The sequence below is a fragment of the Castor canadensis genome, chromosome 11 (assembly GCF_047511655.1).
Source record: "Castor canadensis chromosome 11, mCasCan1.hap1v2, whole genome shotgun sequence".
NCBI classification, from domain to species: Eukaryota; Metazoa; Chordata; class Mammalia; order Rodentia; family Castoridae; genus Castor; species Castor canadensis.
In genome coordinates this window covers 84,492,609-84,516,170 of record NC_133396.1, presented here as the reverse complement: position 1 = coordinate 84,516,170, position 23,562 = coordinate 84,492,609, and the positions used below count along the sequence as shown (strand labels likewise).

General features: G+C 39.5%; 1 protein-coding gene across 3 annotated transcripts in view; it reads left to right on the top strand.

The window, feature by feature from the left end:
• Positions 1 to 20,085: 20,085 nt before the first annotated feature.
• Ralgps2 (Ral GEF with PH domain and SH3 binding motif 2) overlaps positions 20,086 to 23,562 on the top strand; it is a 153,280-nt gene continuing 149,803 nt past the window's right edge. For 2 of the 3 annotated variants that reach the window (XM_020174745.2, XM_020174742.2), the window contains exon 1: positions 20,568 to 20,706. The gene's annotated coding sequence lies outside the window, so the exon portion shown is untranslated. Of the gene's footprint in view, positions 20,193 to 20,567; positions 20,707 to 23,562 lie in introns of those variants that run through there. The other variant, XM_074047353.1, reaches the window with a different exon arrangement.

Genomic DNA, 23,562 nt, shown 5'->3' with positions numbered 1-23,562 from the left:
GTAGATTGCTTTTGGTAGTGTAGCCATTTTTACTATGTTGATTCTGCCAAGCCACGAGCCTGGGAGATCTTTCCATCTTCTGTAGTCTTCCTCAGTCTCTTTCTTCAGTGGGTTGTAGTTCTCCTTGTAGAGGTCATTTACATCCTTTGTTAAGTTTATTCCTAGGTTCTTGATTTTTTTTGAGGCTATTGTAAATAGAATTGTTTTCCTGTATTCCTTCTCAATTTGTTCATTGTTGGTGTACAGAAAGGCTACTGATTTTTGTAAGTTGATTTTGTATCCTGCTACATTGCTGAAGCTGTTTATGGTGTCTGGGAGGTTTTGGGTGGAGTTTTTTGGGTCTTTGAGGTATAGGATCATGCAAATAGGGATACTTTGACTATTTCTTTACCTATTTGTATTCCTTTTATTTCTTCTTCTTGTCTTATTGTTCTAGCTAGGAATTCCAGGACTATATTGAATAGGAGTACAGAGAGTGGGCATCTTTGTCTCATTCCTGACTTTAGAGGAAATGGTTTCAGTTTTTCCCTATTAAGTATGATGATGGCTATAGATTTGTCATCTATAGCTTTTATAAAGTTGAGGTACATTCCTTCTATTCCTAGTTTTCTTAGAGCTTTTATCATGAAGTGGTGTTGAATCTTATCAAAGGCTTTTTCTGCAACTATTGCAATAAAGTGGTTTTTGTCTTTGCTTCTATTAATGTGCTGTGTTACATTTATTGATTTGCATATGTTAAACCATCCCTGCCTCCCTGGGATGAAGCTGACTTGGTCATGATGAATGATCTTTTTAGTAAGTTGTCAGGTTAGTTTGCCATTATTTTATTGGGGATTTTTGCATCAATGTTCATTAAGGAGACTGGCCTGTAGTTCTCCTTTCTGGGTGTGTTCTTGTCCAGTTTGGGGATGAGTGTAATATTGGCTTCATTGAATGAGTTAGTCAGTGTTCCTTCCCTTTCCATTTCGTGGAAAAGTTTAAGGAGTGTTGGTAACAGTCCTTCCTTAAAGATCTGGTAGAATTCAGCAAAGAATTTGTCAGGTCCTGGACTTTTCTTTTTTGGGAGACTCTTTATTGCTGTTTCAATTTCATTGCATGTTATAGATCTGTTTAGGTGGTTAATACCTTCTTGGTTCAGTTTTGAGTGGTCATAAGTATTAAGAAATTTGTCCATTTCTTCAAGATTTTCAAATTTATTGGAATATAGGTTCTCAAAGTAGTCTCTGATGCTTCCCTGAATTTCCTTGGTGTTCACTTTTCATTTCTGATTTTACTAATTTGGGTCTTTTCCCTCCTCATTTTAGTCTTTTTTTTTTTTTTTGGCAGTACTGGGGTCTGAAATCAGGGCCTTGTGCTTGCTTGACAAGAGCTTTACCACTTGAGCCACACCACCAGACTTTTTTTGCCTTAGCTATTTTTTCTCACATTTTTGCCCAGGTTGATCTTGAACCATAATCCTCCTGTGTCTTCCATGTAGTTGGGATCATAAGTATGTGCCACCATGCCCAGGTTGTTAGTTGACATGAGGTCTCACTAACTTTTTGCCTGGGCTGGCCTTGAGCTGTGACACTCCCAATCTACCTCCTAAATAGCCACTGTACACCACCTAGATGATATAATTTTTAATTGCCCATGAGTCTACCTTTATTTGGAGCACTGTCTCTTCCCATTTTATGAGAACTTGGGGCTGACAATCACAGCACTCCTGCTGATTGTCACCCTGCCTTGGTGACAAGTAAATGCACTAGGCCTGGCTAATCAAAGTAATCCAGCTTCTCAGATACAGTGATTGGCTCACACAATCCTAAATGAGCCAATCAAGGGCTTCCCTGTTACTTCAGCTAGAGCTAGGATAGAAGTCTACTTCTTTTCAAGAACTGGAAGGAAGTGCCTCTGGGGCACTCTCTTCTCATTTGCAGAAATATGTGAGGTCAACCCAGTGACAGACGAAGTTCTGAAAGGTGGAAAAAGGGGATCCGATGATGTTGCTTGGGCCTCTATATTTGGTTAATGTCTGCTACTGTGTCCTGGCACCCCAACACACATGTGTTCTAAAAATAATTTGAGCTGAGTTTCTGTCACTGCGACTGCAGGAGTTCTGATAAATGCAGCTATTGTTCTGATTTATTCATAGACACAACCATTAACTTTGAAAGTGAATACATTACAATGAAGCACATTAAAAGCATGGTCCAAGTGCCACTCGAACCCAGGCAATATAACTCAGCAATTAAGAGGTAGGAAATGGAGTCAAGTTGTCTGCTTGTCTGAATACCAAAAGTCACCTGGGACTGAGCAGCAGCTGCCCTTCCATAGGGAAGAGAAAGATAGAATAAGAGAATTTAGAAAATTGGGAGAGAGCTTCTCCCCCATCTCCATGATTGAGAAGAGCATTCTTTTTTTTTTTTTTTTTTTTTTTTTGGTGGCACTGGGGTTCAAACTCAGGGCTTCATGATTGCTAGACTGGCACTCTTACTGCTTGAGCCACTCCACCAGCCCAAGGGACAAGCATTCTTATGGGAACTTGGGGGAAAGGATATAATCTAAGGCCCTACAGTGAAGTTACCATTTCATTCTTTTCCATTACATACTATATTTGCAGTTTCTACCTTGACCTGGTGGCTGCCCAACCCAGAATATCTTTTCTGACACTACCTGAATGGCTTTTACCTCTCTATGAAGCTTCTTAGGATGGAGAGATTCATTTGGGATAAGATGTGTTCCTTTTTTTTTTTTTTGAGGTACTGGGTTTTTTTTTTTTTTTTTTTTTGAGGTACTGGGGTTTGAATTCAAGGCCTTGTGCTTGCTAGGTAGGTGCTCTGTCATTTGAGCCATAACTCCAGCTTTTTTTTTTTTTTTAACTTTACTTATTTTTCAGGTAGGGTCTTATGGTTTTGCCTGGGTTGGCCTGCGACCTCAACCCTCCTACTTATGCCTCCCTTGTAGCTGGAATTACAGGTATGCCTCCCATATCTGGCTGATGCATTCCATTTAAAGTACAAATCCTCTGGGAAGGCTAGTGAGAACATAGGCTTCAGTCTCAGACTGCCTGAATTAAATCCCACCTCCATCACTGACTACAGTATGATGACCAGGGCATGCCACTTTACTTCTCTGTGTTTCAGGTTCCTCTTTGTAGAACAGGCATCCAGGAAGCTCCCTGTGCCAGCTCTTACTGAGTTTAGCTGTTCATGGATCACTTAAATCAGGCCTCCTGACTGGTGGAGTGGCTCAGGTGGAAAGAGCACCTGCTTTGCATGAGGCTTTGATTTCAAACCCCAGTGCCACCAAAAAAAAAAAAAAATCAGTCTTCCTTCTCCCTAATCCAGCTGAGGACAGCTTCACTGAAGGAGTGGATGTTTAATGGGAGGACAAGGATGGGGGAGACTAGAGAGGCTAGAGATGAGGGGATGGAGATGTAGGAGTAGAGGAAGGGTGGATTGGAAACAGAGAGGATAGAGAAAGCTAAGAACTTTGCAAAGGGAAGCAGGTCTGCATGGGATGCTATAACTGGAGACTTTGGGCCCCTTGGATAAAGGACATTACTAATATGGAAGAGAAGAAGGGACAGGTGCCCAAATAAATAGAACATATTTCAAAGCATTGTCTAAGAGTTGACTTGCATCCAAAGATGGAGGAAGAAATTCTTTTTCCTCTCTCTTACTCTTGGACTAGTATCTTAATTTAACTACATTATAAATGATGTTGGAGTCGGTTGCTGTGGACAACCCTGAGATCCCACCCATCTTTTATAATGTTGTTTCAACAGGAACTATTTTCTGAGTTCCAAATAACAGGCTTCAGTGGTCTTTTGGAACAAGACCCATTTATAAGTTGGGGCCTGCCTGTTTGTTGAGTGGAAGGCTGCAGCTGGGCAAGTCAGATAGAGCTGGTGTTTTGCAATCAAACACTCTGGAGTTTGCAGTGGTGACTTGCCTGGACTAGTGACACAGCTAGAACTAGAGCCCAGGTTCCCAGGTCCCCACATTTCTAGTTAGTAGTTTTAGCTTTGTAATCAATGCTGTCCAATAAAATAAGAATAGTGACATGCATTTAATATGCCAAACAGCACAATGTGCTACTGAAGTGCTTAATTTTTTTTCTAAAGGTAAGAGAATCTCAATTTATGAACAGTTTCGGCCAGCTAGAGATTGGTAATTGGAGCTGTCTTGTCTTGTCTTCACATGAGCTGCAAGGTAGGCGTGAAGCAGAGGCTGGATGACATTTTGCCATTCTTTGTAGAGGGATCCAAATATCAAGTAGGAGGAGGTGAAAGGGGGGAGGAAAGTAGGAAGACCCTCAAGTCTTCTCCAAATGCAAGATTCTTTTATTCTATACTGCCTGATTTTAGTTGTCTTTTTCCCTTTGGGGTACTGTGAAAAGCTGGATCATGGTTATTCCTTACTGACAAAGATCAATTTGTATAATCTATGTAGGGCCTGTAGATATAGGAACAACTTTGCAGTAGGAGAGTGATTGGGAAATTTTCCATTTTCATTTATTCTTTGTTTGCAAGAAGTAACCCAAGTTCAATATTGCTGTTCTTTTCTCTTCTTCACAGCTGTAGAGCTAACCAAGGAAGGTGAAATGACCAGCCACCTCACAGCAATTCTCTAGAGAGACTGGGAGCTAAAGCCATGATAATTGGTTCCATCAGGGCACTATCTTCACTGATTAGTGGGCCATGAGCATCAGTGAGATTTATAATCTGATCAGTTTTAACAACAGCACAAGAGAACATTTGGACCAGCAAGCTCAGTGACAGGGCAAACCTTTAAGAATGACTGTATGCTATAGTAACACGTGAACTACTGAGAGAATAATAACAGCTACTATTAATTGGTCACCTACTTTGTGCCAGATACTGTGTTAGTCACTGTATATACATCCTTTCTGAACTCCACAGTTCATCCTGATGGAGATTTTATTGCCCCGTTTTCTTTCTCTTATTTATTTATTTATGCTTTATTGGGGCTTGAACTCAGGGCCTATACCTTGATCCACTCCACCAGCCCTTTTTTGTGATTGCGATCCTCCTGATCTCTGCATCCTGAGTAGCTAAGATTACAGGCGTGAGCAATGGCTGTCTTTTTTATTAGTGTACATTCATTGTACAAAAGGTTTCGTTGTGATAACTCCACACATGCACATAATGTATTTTGACCAAATTCACCCCTTCTATGACACTTTCTTATCCCACTGAAAAACTGAGGAGTGTAAGATTTCTGTGAAAAACAGAAACTCATTATATCAGCAAGGGAGATATTTTAGGAATATAAATAGCATAACAAATGGGGCAGAAAAATGTCTTCTATCTGATTTTAGTACAAACTATGGTTTGCCAAAAATCAATGAACAGGTTTATTAACCTGTTTAATAAACAGGTTAGCTTAAACTAGTTCAGGAACCCAATATGATGTTTTCTGTCCAAGGATGCAGTAAAATGGGAGTGGTTAAGACCATGGGCTCTGGAGCAAAATTGTCTCGGATCAAATCTGAATGCTCCCACTTCCTAGCACTGTGACCTTGAACTAGCTACTTAGTCTAGAACTGATCGAATCCATATAGAGTGTGTAAAAGGCACCCGGTACAGGGAAAGAATTTGGCAAAGATTAGTTAGCACTGTGCAGAAAAGCAAATGAATGATGTGATGAAACTGAAGGCATGGCTCCCCACTTTCAACAAACTTAGAAACTAACTAGAAAGAGAAGGAATGTGTTTCTAATATGTCTTAGGAATGGCTACAGCACTAAAACAGGGCTTTTAGTCAAGGTATACACTACTATCCCTAACAAAAACTGAGGAAATAATAATTAAAGATATAAAAGGATAAAGGGAAAGCTTTCTAGAGAAAGTGATATATGACCTGGATTTTTACCACTACAGAAATTTTAATTCAATGACTTTGGTAAAGTGACTTGTCCATTGTCAGTATTACTCATGTTAGTTCATTATATATTCAATGAAAAATCTTCTCAGCTTGGCTCCAGGAGCTTATAATTCTAGCTACTCAGGAGGCAGAGATAAGAAGGATCCGCAGTTCAAAGCCAACCCTGGGGCAAATAGTTCTCCAGACCCTATCTCAGGGGGAAAAAAACCACCACAAGAAAGGGCTGGTAGAGTGGCTCAAGCAGTAAGAGCACCTGCTTAGCACGTGTGAGGCCCTGAGTTCAAACCCTAGTGCTGCAAACAAACAAACAAAAAACTTCTCTGTGCAAGACACTGGGATTGTGGTAATAAAGAACTTCCCTCAATTTGAAGGAAACTTTATCTTCAAGGAGCTCATAGTCTCTTATAAGAAGTCACACATAGCCAGGGGGTAATGGCACACACCTGAAACCCCAGCTATCTGGGAGGCAGAGATAAGAGGATCATGGTTTGGGGCAGGCTGGGGCAAAGTTAGTAAGACCTTATCTTAACAAGCTGGATGTGGTAGCACACATCTGTGGTCCCAGCTACTTGGGAGGCAGAGGTAAGAAAATAAAGTGAAAAGCCCTGAGTTCAAACTCCAGTACCAAAAAAAAAAAAATATATATATATATATAGTGTCATGGAAGTATGATACCTGCTGACAACAGAACGGTTTCCAAAAATTTTATTAAGCACATTTTTAAAAATGGGTTAGTCTTTAGTTCACAAAGGAGCCCAGATACCAAATGTGATAATGTATATGAGGGGATGTAGTTTTAATTTTTTTTGGAAGGGCCTCTTGTAATACAGTACGTTTGGGGACTAGTTCTCCCTTGATTTTGCAGAATGAGAAATTTAATTAGGTTGCTCAGAGGCTGATGAGACCTCCACTAAATGAGCAAGAGATGAATCAGAATGTGAATTTATTAGATTATCTAACTAAACAACAGGATCAATCCTCTATACAGCCCCCAATTCTCCTCTCTCCACCTCTGCTCCTCACCATTCCTAGAAGACAGATTCACTTGGAGAATAATTTACATTCCAAGAGATTGATAGGTGATAGTCAGCTTGATATTTTTGAATATTTGTTTTAACAATATGACCGCTTTTGTGTATGGACAATTACTTTTCTTCTTCTTCTTCTTTTGGCAGCACTGGGGTTTGAACTCAGGGCCTCACACTTGCTAGGCAGGTACTCTTAACACTTGAGCCACTCTGTCAGCTCTTGGACAATTTCTTTTCTAGACTTCTCTTTATATAAATATATAAACACATTCTATTTATATAAATATAAAAATATAAATATAAATTATATTAATAATATAATAATATAATTAATATATTATATAATATATTTATATTTTATATAAATACATATATATAAAACACATTCTCTTTTCATTTGAAGAAAGTTTTTCTTGTATGTTTCAATTTCCAAGTTTCTAGCTTATTTTACATTGTTTATATTTTTAGTTTCTTTCCAATGACATTCAAAGAGAACATTTAATTTCTTATCAGTAAATTCTAAATCCTACTATAGGATGGGATATGTTAAAGGGCTTGCTATAGAAAACAAATACTATCCTAACTAGCTGAATTTCTTATTCCTGAGGATTCCATCTTCTTCCTGACTTCTTGTTTCTACCTCTTGTCCTAGATCTTGGATACTATTTTTAGACTTAGACTTCTGTTTGCAGATTATGTAACAGATTTTATATGGTTAATTGAGTAGGGTTCATATCTCATTTGAAACCTCATCCATTTGTAGCTAAGAATCCATTTGGCTGTCCTAGGGGGTTTAATGAAACCTGAGAAAATCATACTGGTGCCCTGCCTAATGTGAAATAGTTATTTGTATTCAGGTAGTATAAAATTGAAATGAACATCAAAGGAAAAGAAGCCAGGAAAGAACTCATGCCATGCTCCTAAGAATGGGATGGAGCTTTGTCCTTCCTGAAGTGGGAATGGGTGTTGAAAGATGAATAATTTTTCTGACACCACCAGGTAGCTATCTCTCTGAGACATTGCAGAAATATAGTAGAAGAGATTTTACAATGTGAGTTTAGTACCTAAGATGGGCTTATCATATGAACACTCTGGAAACAATGGGGGTGTGTTGATTAAATACTGCTCAGATAAATTTATCTGAATTCTTTTGCTAGGCAAGGTGGACCTACTCGGGTTTCTAGGAGCCTGGCCTGGACATGAGTAGGGCAGGGCTAGCCAGGGTTTGGTGCAGCAGAGAATTGGAAGCCATTTGAAAGACAGTGTCGAGGGACAGCTCTGGAACAAGGCAAACACATTCCAGTCCCAGCAATGATCTCATGGTCCTGCGCAACAATCTGGAAACAGAAAGAAGAAAATGGAGACACTGAACTGTGCAAGTCTAGTAATTTCATGTTAGCACCAAATTAGCTTCAGTGATTTAGAGAAGTGCTCAGAAATCATAATTATGACACATCACAAATAATATTACTTATAATACCTGACATTTAAAATACTGTTCAAAGACTTTTGCTTCTGTGATATTATGTAACCCTCAAAATAAAGATGTATAAAGCAGATGGGAAAATATTATTATCCTAATCCTGAAGTAATAGTAACTGAACACAGAAAAGAAGATTGAGTTGTTTACTGTGGTTTACTGGAGAACGATGACTAACTCCCAGATCACCATGTTTCCACCAAAATATTATTTCCACTGGGATAAATAATGTAGTATTAATAAATAAAGGGTCAGTTGTTAATAACGAGGATCAAAGTAATGTATGCATCACAGTTGATGTTCTAGCTTGGGAATGGTTTGGTGCAAGAAATAGAAAACTAGTCACACTAGCTTAAGAAACAGACATGGCTGACAACCACCAGGATATAAAAACAAGGAAGGCCAATGGGCCTGGAATGGGAAGCCTGGAATCATCTCTCATATGGCTTCTGTCCTTACTCAGCCTTGTATTCCTCTCTGGAGACAGCTTTCTTTTCCTTGTCTTTTTTTCTCGCATACATTGAGAGGTTTGGCTGCCAGGATAAGTGACTGTTTTAAATGATCCTATTTCAAATTTCTGGGAAAAGCAGAAAGGATGAGCACTCTTGAGAATGGGGGAGGAATGTTTACTGGTTCATTTTAGCAAGGGCTATTAGTGTTGACAGAAGTGGGATTAAATGGTGGGTCAAGGATGTAGCTCAGTGGTAGAGCACCACTTGCCTAGGGTTTGTGAGGCTCCAGGTTCTATCCCCAAGACCACAAAAAAATTATATGCATAATAACTAAGATAAATATATGATCAAAGCCATTAGTATTGCCCTATAGTTAAAAACTGAAAAAGAAGACAGTGTGTTTTCACTGATTATAATTAAATGACATTCAATTCAACAGCATTGTCCATTATAATACAGGATCTAATTTTGAACATTTCAACCAAAAATATCCTAATAGATTTAGTAATAATTTAGAGGAGAGCTACAAACTTAATTTTGCTTGAAAATTAACACATTTTTAAAATAAGATAAATGGAGGCACTAACTCAGTAGATAAAAAATATTTTAGCTGGGGCTGGAGGCCTGGCTCAAGTGGTTGAGCACCTGCCTAGGAGCTCAAACCCCAGTACAACAACAACAACAAAAAAATTATATATATTTAGCCAGCACAGGTGGCTCATACCTAGCTACTCAGGAGGTAGAGATCAGGAGGCTCTCGATTCAAAACCAGCCTAGGTAAATAGTTCACAGAACCCCTTCTCAAAAATGCCCAACACAAGGAAAGGTCTGGCAGAGTGACTCAAGTGGTAGAGCACCTGCCTAGCACCAGCCTAGCAAGTATGAGGTCCTGAGTTTGAACCCCAGTAATCACCATAAAAATTTAAAAATAGATATAAAGTTTAAAAGATGCAAAATGATACACAATGAAAAGTCTCTCTTTCAGCTGCACCCCCAGTCACAAGTTCTGTTTATTAGAAGTAATCACCATTATCAGTTCTGGTGTATTTTCCTAGAAATATTCTCTCTGAATATAAGCACATGGTTCCACATATTGCTTCTTCTAGTATATATTAGAAATTATTCCAAATGAGGGGCTGGAGGCATGGCTCAAGTGGTAGAGCGCCTGCTTAGAGGCCCTGAGTTCAAACCCCAGTGCCGCCAAATAAATAAATAGGGAAAAAGACAAGGGATGTTGGGTTCAGTGGTCAAGCATTTGTCTAGATATCATTCTATGTAAGTATAGCTACAGCAGCCTCGTTCTCTTCATGGCAGTACAGTGTTCCATTGTATGGATGTAATGTAAGTTTGGGGCCAGTGTTCTGTTGACGACATTTAGTATATTTCTAGTCTTCAGCTATTACTATTCTTGTATATGCCTCTTTACATACAACTGAGTGTATCTGTAGGTTAAAATTCTTGGAAATGGAATTTTATTTTATTTTTTTTTGGCAGTGCTGGGGTTTGAACTCAGGGCTACACTTCATCTTGAGCCACTCCACCAGCCCCCCCCCTTTTTTTTTGTGATGGGTTTTTTTTGTTGTTGTTTTTGAGATAGTCTCAAGAACTATTTGCCCAGGCTGTCTTCAAACTATGACTGTCCTGATCTCTGCCTCCTGAGTAGCTAGGATTGCAGGAGTGAGCCACTGGTGCCCTGCAAGCCCTTGTATGGTAACATTTTCATAGCATCCTAGTCTTATCTAATCAATGAGATGGTGTATCTTTCTATAGATATTCAACTTTTAAAAAATTTCCCCTTGTTCCTGCATTTTTTAATTTTTTTGGAGGAGGCAAAGGGCGAATGTGGGTGCAGAGTGTGGAGGGGAGATGGCTCTGTTTATTATGCTAGAGATTTTCCTAAAATGCTTGATGGTCCTAAACAGCTTGTTCATATTTAAGAGTCACAGACCTCTCCTCAGTCTCTCTGGTTTTATCCACCATAGAGCCAGAGTCCATTCTTCCTTTAGGTAGCATGATGAGGTTGAGTGGCTGATCTTTAGTCATATTTTTATTCCATCCCATTTTATAGAGGAATTTCTCATCCCTACTTTCTTCAGGACTTGGTGTCTTCAATTGCTAAACTTTCCAGATATCTTCTGTGCAAATTATAGGGCTCCTTTTTGCCTTTCACCTCTTCAGACAGTTTATTTTTCTTTGCTTAGCTAAATCAATTACTATTTATGACCCCTCTTCCAAAATCTCTCATTTGTTATCTTCTTTCTTACTTGTTATCTTCTGTTCTTTATTGTAATTTTAAGGAGTTTTGGAAGACAGTGTGGATAACATGTATATTCAATTCAAAAAGTTGGTACATTTAAAAACTTTTTTGAGACAGTGTCTCAATATATAGCACAGGGTGGCCTCAAACTCATGATCCTTCTTCCTCAGCCTCCCAAGAGCAGTGCCTCTCTTGTGAGTGTATTTCAAAACTAATAATATTGATTGGAAAGAAAACTACTGAAGCTTATGTAAGTCTTTGCAAGTATTTGTGTTTCATTGTAACCAAGCCTAAAGCCTGTTAGTTTTAAAAAGGTTTTATTTAATGTTCAGTGTGTGTGCTGGTAGTGTTTATATTACAGTGTGTATCAGTCAATAACAATTTTTGAAAAGTTAATATATCAGGCTGTTTTTATTTTTAAAGTCATTTTTTAACTGAAACTACAGTTTGAGAGTCAATTTGTGACTAATTTTACTATCAGTAGGCTTTCCCAAGTCTAATACTCAAATAATAATTACATGTTACAGATATGTTGGCTTTTAATGGCAAATATAATTGTCAGAATTCAACACTGAGCATCAAACCTGGGTATGTCGGATTATATGATAAGCAAGAAAGTCTCTCTTGCTAAGTGAAATCCCAAATACACTCAATACATGGTTCAGAAAGACATATAAAACAGTAAAAAATATATGAAACTTATTGGTTGCTCTAATAGAAGTACTTTAAAATGCTTATGTTACTAATTTCCAGAAGGATTAAGAATATTCCTTTCTGGAATGTGAAACCACAGATAGGATTGCATCTCTCCAGGGAATGGGCTCAGTGGTTATGCAGTAAGCCTTTCTCAACAGTAATGTGATAACCAACTCTATTACTGTGCTACTTTAGTAGAAAATTATCTCCTGCAATATATTTTTAATACACTTGGGTGGACAAAATGAAGCATTGAACCTAATGTCATTTTTCCCCTTTATTATAAACATATTTAGATTTTGAAAATAATTCAACACTTTGGAGCCCTTAAGTAAGCTTCCATAAGAACTAAATTATAGAAGTTGCTATTTCCAAATTAAACATACATTGTGTATCATCTTGGACTGATTATTGTTAGTCCAAGTAAGTATTGTTATTCAGTAAGTATTTTCCAAGCCTCAGTGATGTATGTGACATTGTGCTTTTAATTGACAAGAACACATAGGATGCACAGGTTTATAGGGAGGCAATATGGTGTGGAGACTGAGTCACACTACTTGGATTTGAGTCTCAACTTTGCCACTTCTTAGTAGCATGACCTTGAACACGTCATTCAACCTCTTTAAACCCCATTATCAAAGTGAGGTAAAAAATACCTACCTTTCAGGGTTGTTATGAGAACTAAACGAGATAATACAGGTCAGGCAATTACTGTAGTAGTTATCTGTTAGAAGTGCTCAATAGAAATAAATCCAGAGAGTCAGAGATTGTGCTCTTCAGGAACTTAGTGTGTAGGGGAAATGTAAGAAATGCACACATTGATAAAACTGTTAAGACATTACATTATAAGTTGCCCAAGTGAGAAAATACTAATTATAACCTTCACAGGGGTTTGGAGAAGGGATTTAGTGACATCCACATGGAAGGAGCAGAGGTGGGTCTTAATTCAGACCCTAAAGACACAAAGAAAGGTGGGAAAAAGCTGTGTTGGAAGGAAATGATAGGAATAGGTCATATTTGGTGAAGAGAAATGTGTTTGCTTACTGAATAAATAAGTCAAAGAATGGTTTGGCTAGTGTGTAAAATGGTTAACGAGGTAAATTAGTAGGATAGACTGAGGTTGTAGTAGTCTCTGGATGCCGTTTTAGTAAGTCACAAGGAACAATGGGATGGGAAGGGGTTGAACTGGGAGAAAGGGATGGGGAAAAATACGTGATATAATAACAAACAAAAAAAAAACTACAAAAAGCCAGAAGTAATCTTAACAATAAGGTAAAGAAAACAATATAAATATACTGATGGTATTAGAATGAAACATGACTAACTGGAAAGCTGTCATATCCATAAATAAAATGGAAAAACATCATATTCATATCAATTCTTCCTAAATTTACCAGTGTGGTATATTTTCAATCAAAATCCAAATATAACAGTTTTTAAACTTAACATTATTCCAAAGTTCTGAAAGAATAAACGGAAAAACTAAAATGTATTTAAAAAAAAATGGTGTAGGAAATGGTTTAAACAAAAGGCGGGGGAGTGTAGAGTTGCTAAATCTAAATCTGTTAGAAATACCTTTCTGCACAATTGATTCAGGCTAATTGCAAAAAATTTTAATTTTTAATTTACAAGGAGCAGAACTAAATGGATAAAGGATGGAAAGAGTTAAGGTGATTCTAAAGCCTGGGAGAGAGAAGAAATAGTGGGAACAATGATGTTAACAGAGGGATACTGACAAAGGTACCCCTTTTTCCAGTTAAAAAGAAAGCATCACCTTTCTGTTATTGTTTGGATAAGGAATATACATAGTTTGAGTTTTAAAAACAACAATAGACAGAAATATATGAAATAGAAAAAGTGCAAGTTCTCTATCCCATCCCCAATTTCATTCTCAGGGAGTAAGCCGCTGCATAGCTTCCCAGCTTCTTTTCTATGTCCAACCAACTTAAAAGACGAGGAAGGGGAGTCCTAGTATAAATAGTTCTCTTCAACCTTTCTCCTCATATTGGTTCATATGAGGCATCTTTTCATTGTATTGCATTAGTATTTACTCATTTCCCCCCTTGATGGACAAGTAGCATTTCAAAATTGGCTATTATGATGATTAATGAGTAGTCTTAACTATCTCTTTGAGAATTATATTATCTTTGTAGGCAAATGTTCGTGTATGAAACTGCTGAGTCAAAAGCTATGTACATTTAAATTTCTTCTCTGCTTTGGTAAATTGCCCACCAAAGAGATATGCTCATTTATACTCCCCAAGGTAGGAAAGACCTTGCTAAAACAATAATACAAATTTTACTAATTGGGCAATCTATGAGGTAAAACATAGCTTGCTTTAACATGTATTTCCTTGATTTTCAGTATAGATGAGTGTATTTTTCATGAGTCTTGTCAGGCATTTAAAATTTTCCTTCCATGGTATATCAGTTCTGAAATTTCAGTTCTGAAATAACCTCTGTAGTTCTGGCCTTGTAGAGGTCAGAGGAATGTCCTAATGTAGGCATCCTGGAAGCAATCAGAAATGTGGTACAGAAACCTGGGTGGGAATTCCAATGGAGCAGTTGATAGTTGTCAAAGTAAGCTCATCTGGGCTCCCTGAATAAACACAGAGAGAAGAGACTACAAAGCCCTTAGGAAATTCAGTTAGGAAGAATAGAAACTGCTTAGCAGTTGTAGAGACTATCCTCTGTCATAACTAGTTAAGGGAATTTAAATAAACCTCTTGAATCTTTAAGTCTCAATTTCCTCATTTATAAAACAAAAAGTTGAATAAAATAACTCTTCAGTTACACAAGTTCTTGTTTCTATCATTTTAATCTGAGATATGAGACAATTTCATAGAAGTAGTAAACAATTTAAAAAAGCATATGGGATTTGGCAGTGATGTAGTAATTTAAAATAACCATGATGGAACTAGGGCTAGAGCTCAGTGGTAGAGTGCATGTTTAATGTGCCCAAGGCCATGGGTTTGGAAAGTTCCCCAGCCCCACCTAAAAAATAAAATTACGATATTACAATCTATGTTTATTTTGGCTGTTCTTTAAATTTTTTTTGTTTTGAGAGGTCTTGCTTTGTAGTCCAGGCTGACTTTCAACTTGACATGTAAGCTAGGCTGTTCTCAAATTCTTGATCCTCCTGTCTCATCTTCCCAAGTGCTGAGATTAGTTGTGTACCACACTTGGCTCAAATTCTCATCTTTTTAAAACATTTTTTTGGAAATAACTTCAAATTTATACAAAGATTACAAGGACCACCCACTTTTTTATCCAGAGTTGCCTATTGTTAACATTTTATCATTGTTTTCTCTCATTACATATTACATATGTAATTAATGTAAATACATTTATTATATTTATGTTTTTTTTTCTGAACCATATATACATCCTAGCCCTTTACTTCTAAATACTTCTGTGTGTATTTCCTAAGAATAAGGACATAACCACAGTAGTTACCAATTTTGGTGACTTTAACATTGATGCAACACTTTAATCAATCTACCACTTGTTTTCCTATTAACCCAATAATGTCTTTCATAGCATTTTTTAAACTCCTCCAGGAAAAGATCCATTCTAGCATCTTACATTACATTTAGTCATCATGGCTCTTCAGCTGGGATATTTTCACAACTTTTGTCTTTTATGACACTGATATCTTTAAAGAATACAGCACACATTCTCCCCACCCCTTAAAAAAAAACTAAACAGAACACTCCTAGTTGGGGATCAAGCTGGTGTTTCCTCACTTAGATGCTGTGTCTTAAGAGAAGAACATCTACAAGCAAACAATGTCTATTTGCCTCTCATTTGTGATGTTCATTTTGGATACCCAGTTAGAGTTTTGTCTAATTTCTCCAATATACAATTACTCCTTTCTTTCAGCTAATAAGAAGTGAGAAAACCCAGTAAGACCACACAAATATCTTGCCCCTCTTCTAAATTTCTTTCTACATTTAGATCCATTGATGGTTCAAACCTTACCCAATCTTTTCCCTAATGGTTGCAAAGTGATTATTTTTTTCCAATTCCAGAAGCCTCTCAACATTCTACAAGAACATTCACTTTTTCATTCATTTTATCTACTTATTTTTTTTTTAGTGCTGAGGCTCAAACCCAGGGCCTCATGTATGCTAGGCTGTGCTCTACCACTGAGCCACATCCTCAGCTTACCTACTTAGTATTGGTATGGATTTATGAATTCCTTTTCAAAAATCCTAACCTATTTTGATATGTAAAAAAGAAACTATGGTGATAAATATTATTGACCAAAATCCTTTCCTTCCATTAAATATGAAGGATAATGCTTAAAATTTTCATGAGGGAAGGTGGACAAAGTGATAATTCACTTATCTGCAAACAAAGTTGGCTGGCAAATGCAATTATCCATAATTTAGAGGGAAATATGAAAGTAGGCAAAGACTTTTACACTAAGTAAATGCCCCCAATGTATCAGAGTTATTTTAGCATTTTCTCCCTTTTCATTTGTACTTCAAACTATTGGTCATTTGAGCTGGGCGCTGGTGGCCACACCTGTAATCCAAGCTACTCAGGAAGCAGAGATCACAAGGATCATGGTTTGGGACCAGCCCAGGCAAATAGTACATGAAACCCCATCTCAAAAATACCAAACACATTTGCTCCTGGGTTTTGGCACCAAAAAAAACAAACAAGCAAGCAAAACCCCAGCACACAAGAAAGGCTGGCAAAGTGGCTCAAGTGGTAGAGCACCTGCCTAGCAAGTGTGAGACCCTGAGTTTGAGCCTCAGTACCACAAAAAAATTGGTTTCTCATGCTACTGTAGCACGAGAACACAATTCAGAGGTGTGTGTGAATATGAGTGTGCAGGGTGGTGGTGCAGCAACAGATGCAGGAGGAGAAGGATGCAGAAAGATCAGCCACAAGTACTACCCAGATCTGTGACTCACAGCAACAGAGTAGGCCCTGACTACCCATCAAAGGGCAGGGAGTTCCTCTTGAGGACATCTTGGTGTCATGACTTTGGTTTCTCATTAACATACTTCTGGGTCATTAGGAATAGATCCAGCTATGCTGTATTTTATTAATTTAAGGCAGAGAAGTTAGTGATACTTTAGGGAAAGAAATAAAAGTGGTTTAAACTGTTTCTAATGTTTGAAGATGAAAACATGGTTTATCTAGAATATCTAATTATATCCAACTTCTCCACAGCTCCTTTCATAATGCTGTCAGATAAATGAGTGTTATGGAAACTGTCTTTAAACTTCACATTGAAACTTACTAGGGCATGCATTTATTTTCACACAAACTGATCTCCTCAAGAGTTGTTTTAGGGAAAGACTAATCGTCATTAAGTAAATAAATCCCTGCTGACCATACCCGACACAGTACCCCTGTGAAGAGTGGCTTAATTGTAAGTGACAAAACTAACATGGCGCTCATGCTTAAATGGACCGTTGATCATCTTTGTTCTTGGTATTTTAATACCTGTGCAATGTTTCTCTCAACTGGGAATCATGGCAGGCTGTCTTTGTATTTGTGTGACAGTTTTCTGGAGAACATCTGACTATCTCTTCAAAGTCCTCTTACTTATACTTGCCCTCAAAGTGAAGTTTGGGTATGGTACTTTGCCTGTATGTTAAATCAGAACACTGAAAATGTAAATATATAATATATATAAAAACATGTTTTTATATGATATATAATTGTCTTGTCACTATATATATGTATAATATAAAATAAACATTTGGAAAAAGACGTTAGTGGCTAGAGAAATAACAGAGGTATATTTTATTACTGAAATTCTGTTGGTTGTAACAGAATTCTTAGTAATCTTTCTTTACAATGCCGGTTGTATTCTGTTTTGACAGGTATAATAGGGTGAAGTGTTTGTTGATTTGTTTCTTGCTGTGGTGGGCTCTTGTCTTTGAACTGCTCGCTCTGTATCTAAATTAGTTCTTGGGCTAACCCCTTGGAAATAAACTGATAGTAATAAAATTGTTACATAATGATTCCTCTGAAATGACTTTTAAGCATATTGAATTCTTATTGATTTCTATTTTATATAATGGCACTTCTACTTTATACATTAGCTTTTTTTGTTATACTAAGACTTTGCATACTCCTTATCTTTTGCCAAAAGCTAATGGAACCCATAAAGCAACTTACAGAATTTAACTGTGATACAAGCATTCTGGAGAAGGAAATTTGGTGCTGGTATTCATTGTTTTAATTTACATATCAGTGGACAGGAGGGGCCATAACTTTGTAATATAACTCTCAAGCTATAGCCAAAAAACAAAATAAAACCAAAAAGGTTACTGAGAATGAATTTTTTTCTGTATTTTTAAGCAGAAACTTTGAATCTTATCAAGAAATTTGAATTTAACACAATTTGAACTCAGGGCCTAAACTTGCTAGACAGGTGCTCTACCACTTGAGCCAACCCTTTTTTGTGTTGGGTATTTTCAAGATATGGTCTCCCAAACTATTTGCTCTGGCTGGCCTCAACCCAGGATCCTCCTGATCTCTGCCTCCTGAGTAGCTAGGATTACAGGCGTGAGCCACAGAGTTGGGCAACACAACTCTTAAGGTTAATAACAATATGATTTTACAGGTTATCAACATGAGAAACAGATTTTGGATAGTTATTCAGAACTCAGAAATTCAGTAGGCAGAAGAATTTAATATAGCCATGGCTTGGCTCATGTGTCATATGCCTTTTTTTTTTTCAAAGTCTGAATGAAAACTTCACTGCTTTTACAGTAAACTGTGAAAATAATTTGCAGATGTAGGAACAACAGGTTCATTTGTTTTTATGAACTCTAATACAAGTTTAAGTAAGTCCAAGATATTTATACAAAATAGAATTCTCTGATGTCCCTCAGATTTCCTATTTCATAAGAGCGGTTAATTATTTGTGATAATGGTATCTATATATATTTATAAAATTGTGTTATTGTTGGCACACATCCAACCACCTTTTCCTTAATCTTTTACTAACACTAAAAAAAGAATAAACATTTACCCAACTCAATAGCTGGAAAGTTTTTTTTTCTCCAACTGCTAATTCAGTTTGCCTGCTGTTTCTTTGGGACTTGAATCAATTAACACCTATGGGAAAATTTCCTACATCCATCATACATGTGTACCCAAATCTTTACCAACAATCTATTCCCACACAAGCCCATTTAAAAAAAAATACTGTTTATTTTGTGGGACTAGGGTGTGAACTCAGGGCCTACACCTTGAGCCACTCTGCCAACCTTTTTTGGTGGTGGGTTTCTTCCAGCTAGGATCTTGAGAACTATTTGCCCAGGCTGGCTTGGAACAGTGATCCTCCTGATCTCTGCCTCCTGTGTAGCTACAATCACAGTTTGAACCACCAGCTGCCAGCTCCACCACAGTCTTTTTTTTTTTTTAAAGTTTATTTTTCATTTAAACTTTTTTTGGGGGTTGGCTTTTTTTTTTTTCTTACTTTGGTTTCGCTACTTCTCCCAGTGATTTTCCCCACGATGGGAGGCTTTCCTGAAAGTAAAATGGAACATAAATGAAACACTATGAACTGTCTTGCCTATTCTTGTTTTGTTTCTGTTTTTTACTTATCTTTGGGTGGGAGTGATTTATAGTAACTACTTGAGAGAAGGGTTCAAGGGCATCCGTGCTTCCCCAACTAGAGTAAAAGGTTATAACAGAAAGTAGGCAAAAGAGAAAATGATTAGCTTTCTTCAACATACAGGATTAATCAGTTCCGTTTAGTGGTTATTACAGAAACCAAATGGGAGCAGTCAATTTTGGTCCTTTCATGTTTTATTCTTAATGCTGGTACACAATTTTCCTTCCACATTCTCCTACTGCACTCTGCCTAGAGAAAGGCCTGCAGATCTGATTATCACATAATCATCTACTTCCAAATGGTCTAAATGACACCGTCTACAAAGGTGGTTCACTGAAAACCTTCCGCTAAGTCACACTGCATCAAAGGGTGCTAATTTTAAGTAGGCCACCCATAAGCTGTGCCCAGTGCAACGACATCCTTCTACCAGTTCTCTCATGCGCTTGAAATATTTAAGAATCACGTTCCTGCAATGATGCGAAAATACTGTTCAACTGGAACTCATCAATTTAAGATGGGGGGGCGTGCATGTGTGCCAAATTTCTGTCATTTGCTCATTAAGTCAAACGTAGCACCCAGCTTACACCTACAAAGGCCCGCTCCTAACACTTCCGGAATCTTAATGTGCCAGAAGTATTGATGGCCGCAATTTATGGCCCTAGGGCAGTGGGGTGACGCATCCCATTTGGAGCCCCTCGACTTGTGCGCCACGACTTCTAAAAGCACCGCCGGCGTGGGCTGGATATTTGATCTTGGGGCCAAGTGTTTCCAGACTTTGTTCTCGGGGTTGGCCTTAAAGGTGAGGTGTCGGGGGGGGGTGCTGGGGGAGCAGACGCCCGGGCGGGGTGTCCGGGCTGCGGCGAGGCTCCACCTGTCGGTCCCGGGAAGCTACCTCGCTCTCAGCCGGTGGGGCTGCCGCTGGCGGCGCGCGCGTGCGCGGCAGACCCGGGCAGAGCCGTTGGGCTCCGCAGGGCCAGGGGGCTCAGCGCCTGGAAGCGCGGGGCCGAGACCCCGGCGGCTGTGTGCTCGGGGACGCGCGAGCGCTCTCGGTCGGTGAGAGCGCGCGCCCCCGCTCCGCCCACCCGCCGGCGCGCGCCCCCGCCTGGCCCGCTCTCCTCCCCCACCCCCGGCGCGCACGGGGTGGATCCAGTGCACTCCCCTCCCCCGAGCGCCAGCGGCTGGCGCTGAATGAGAGACGCCGACTGCTCGGGTCGCCCGGCGTTCCCCCTCGGCGGCTGCGGGCAGTGGCGGTGGCGAAGCGTGAGGCCGGCGTCGTCCTTCCATCCCCTGAGGCGACGGCCAGGGCTGCACAGGTCGGTGCTGGGGCGGCGGTGCAGTGCGGGGGAGGGAGGCAGGCAGGGAGGGAAGGTGGGTGCGCTGCGCCCCCAACCCGGGCGGCGCGGGGGAATGGCGGCGGCGGTGGCAGCGGCTCCGGCGCTGCACTGTGGTGCTCTGCCGGGTGCGGGCCCCGAGGCTGCTCGCTTGCCCGCCTGGGCGCTGGAGGGCTGCGGAGCTCGGGCGGAGGACGCCTCCCAACGCCGCTGGCCTAGCGCCGGGGACAACGGCGACCCCCGCAGCCCTCCCCGCTCTCCCCCTGGGTGGTGGGGGTTCCCCCAGCCGCTCCCCGCACTGTCCCGGCGGCGGCTTCTCAGGTGAGCCCGGCGGGACCCGCCGAACCGGCCACACCCCCTCCCCTCGCCCCAGCGGCTGCACCCCGAAGCCCGGCCGGCGTGGGGGGGCCACCCGCGGACTGGCGGTCAGGATGACCTGTTGCGGGGTTCCTGCAGCCCGAGTCGCCCGGGGGCCCCCCCGAGCCGGGCGTGCGGACCCGAAGGGAGATTCCGGGCGTATCTGATCAAACACTTGTAAAGCCGCGATATCGCTCTGCAAATATCCGGGATGCAGGCGCCGCGGTCGGGCTTGGCGTTGGAGGGGATTCGGAGGTGGGGGGGGGCGGGGGGCGGGGGGAAACTCGGGTGGGACCCGAGCCTGAGTCTGCGCGCAGCTCTCCCGCCCCCCGCGGAGCGCCGGTCCCTCGTCCGCGCGCGGTCTAGACGCAGGCCGGGGTAGGGTCCGTGGGCGTGTTTGGGAAGAAGCTGGGAGCTGATAGGAGGCACCTTAGCACAAATGGTAATTTGTTTGAGCAGGGAGGGAGGGGGATGGGGGCGGGGAGAGAACCACTGAGGCTGGCTGTGGAGGAGGGGCAATTGAAACGAAATTTCTGATAAGAGAGCGCTAAGAAGTATTGTTTGAGATCATAAGGTGAAAAAACAGGTAGCAGTTCACTCAGCTGTATCTTGTATGTGTCCTGATTTTCTTTATTCCCTAACGCTTCGTTTTTTAACAGTGTGTTTATGAATTGACTTTTTTTTTTTTTAAATATTCATCAGATGGCCTGCTGTTACTCTTTGAAGATGGCACCATTAGTATTTGGGAAAACTTCAATCTGTGAACACTGAGTATTGCAGTGACAAAGATCATAGCTTGCTAGCTAGCCATGAAGCCTGTTCAACCCAGATAATTATGCTTCTACGGCTGGAGCATCAAATATAATAAGTGTATTACGGTCACTGCTGAATATCTTAGTCTAGACTTTAAATTATGAAGGAACTTGTATCGAAACAGTATTATTTTATTTAAAATAACCTCACATTAAGCTTTTTAGTCATGAAGTTTATCATGTAACTTTGAAGATTTGGGAAATAACTTGTCTTAGTAAAAACTGTAGATCAAATGTATTTTATTCATTACATGCCATTTTCAGTAAGTAACATAAATGTTATTTTGAATGTTTAATTTTCTCTTTTTAAATTTCAGCATAATTTCGAAATAGCGAGACCTGTCTTTTTCCCGTTATATTCCACCTTTCATTGATTTAAGGAATTTGACTTTTCAAAATACTCTAGTAGACTTGGGAAATACTGTTCCTTTTGCCTCATTATACCAAATTGCAACAGAAATTGAAACGTAGTGCTTACATACCAAGATTCTAATACACTTTTCTGACATTGATTTGTAGTATCAGTAAGAATTACAACACATTTTCTGAGAGAAAATGTAATTTAAAAACTGGCTTTGTGAATCATATTCACATGTGAGTAATGTATTCGTGTGTATTTAGGTACCTAGTATGTCTTTTTCAGCTTATGATGTCATTACAGTTGAGACAGCAGTTGTGTGTAGTGAATGATGCATTAAGCATAATTAAGCATTTTGCAACTCAAAATGCTTAAGCTTTTGTTCTGAGGTGTAGTTTATGCATTCATTTATCCTTCATTCTGTTGATAGTAAGTGTCTGCTTGGTGCCAGTCAGTTCTCTAGATGTTGGGGATACAGCAGGAAAAAGACATGACTGGGAACTGATGGAGCCTCATTGGTAAATGGGCGAATTCATTTAAAAGTTTATGAAGTAAAAACTCTTCTGATGCCTTTTTGATTAAGGATATTGCTTATATTCTTCCTTCTGAGAAAAGAGGAAATTATTACTTTTAGTGAACACAAGAGGGAATTATTACTTTTAGTGAACAAAAGCATTAAGACAGTTGTTTTAAAAATATGCTTGTATTTATACATACTGGGTATCTGCTTTCCAAGTATACCAAAGACAGATACTCCACCTGAAGTCAGATGATGCATAGTTTACATGTGGCTAAACAACTTATTTTTTTGGTTTATATAGTTAGATGTTTCCTGAAAATATTCTCTCTTGGCAGTTTTAATAAGGGAGTCCTTTTTTTATTGTTTAAAAAATTTATCGCCTTTTTTTTCTTAGTGAAACAGTGCCTTCTTGTTCTTCCACAGAATCAGATAATTGTAGTTAAAATCAGAAAAATCTGACAGGAACTGATCATTTTCTGTTGTGATTAACATATGACAAACATTGGTGTAGATCTGTGCAGATTTCAAAGTTTTTTTGTGTGTGTTATTTATATTTGAAGATTTTGTTACTTCTCACGGGGAGGGTTGTCAGTCATTATCATTGACCCCCATATAGGCATTATCACCTCCATTTAACTTGGGGAAACTAAGGTTCAGAGATGGTAAGCATGTTGCCAAGAAACCAGTAACCCAAATCCAACTGTGTAGCTCTTGCTAGAATGTGATGTTCCCCCTTAGGAGTGTAGAACTTAGTGGGGGACATCAGCATCTGGAACTAGCTCAGCAGTTAG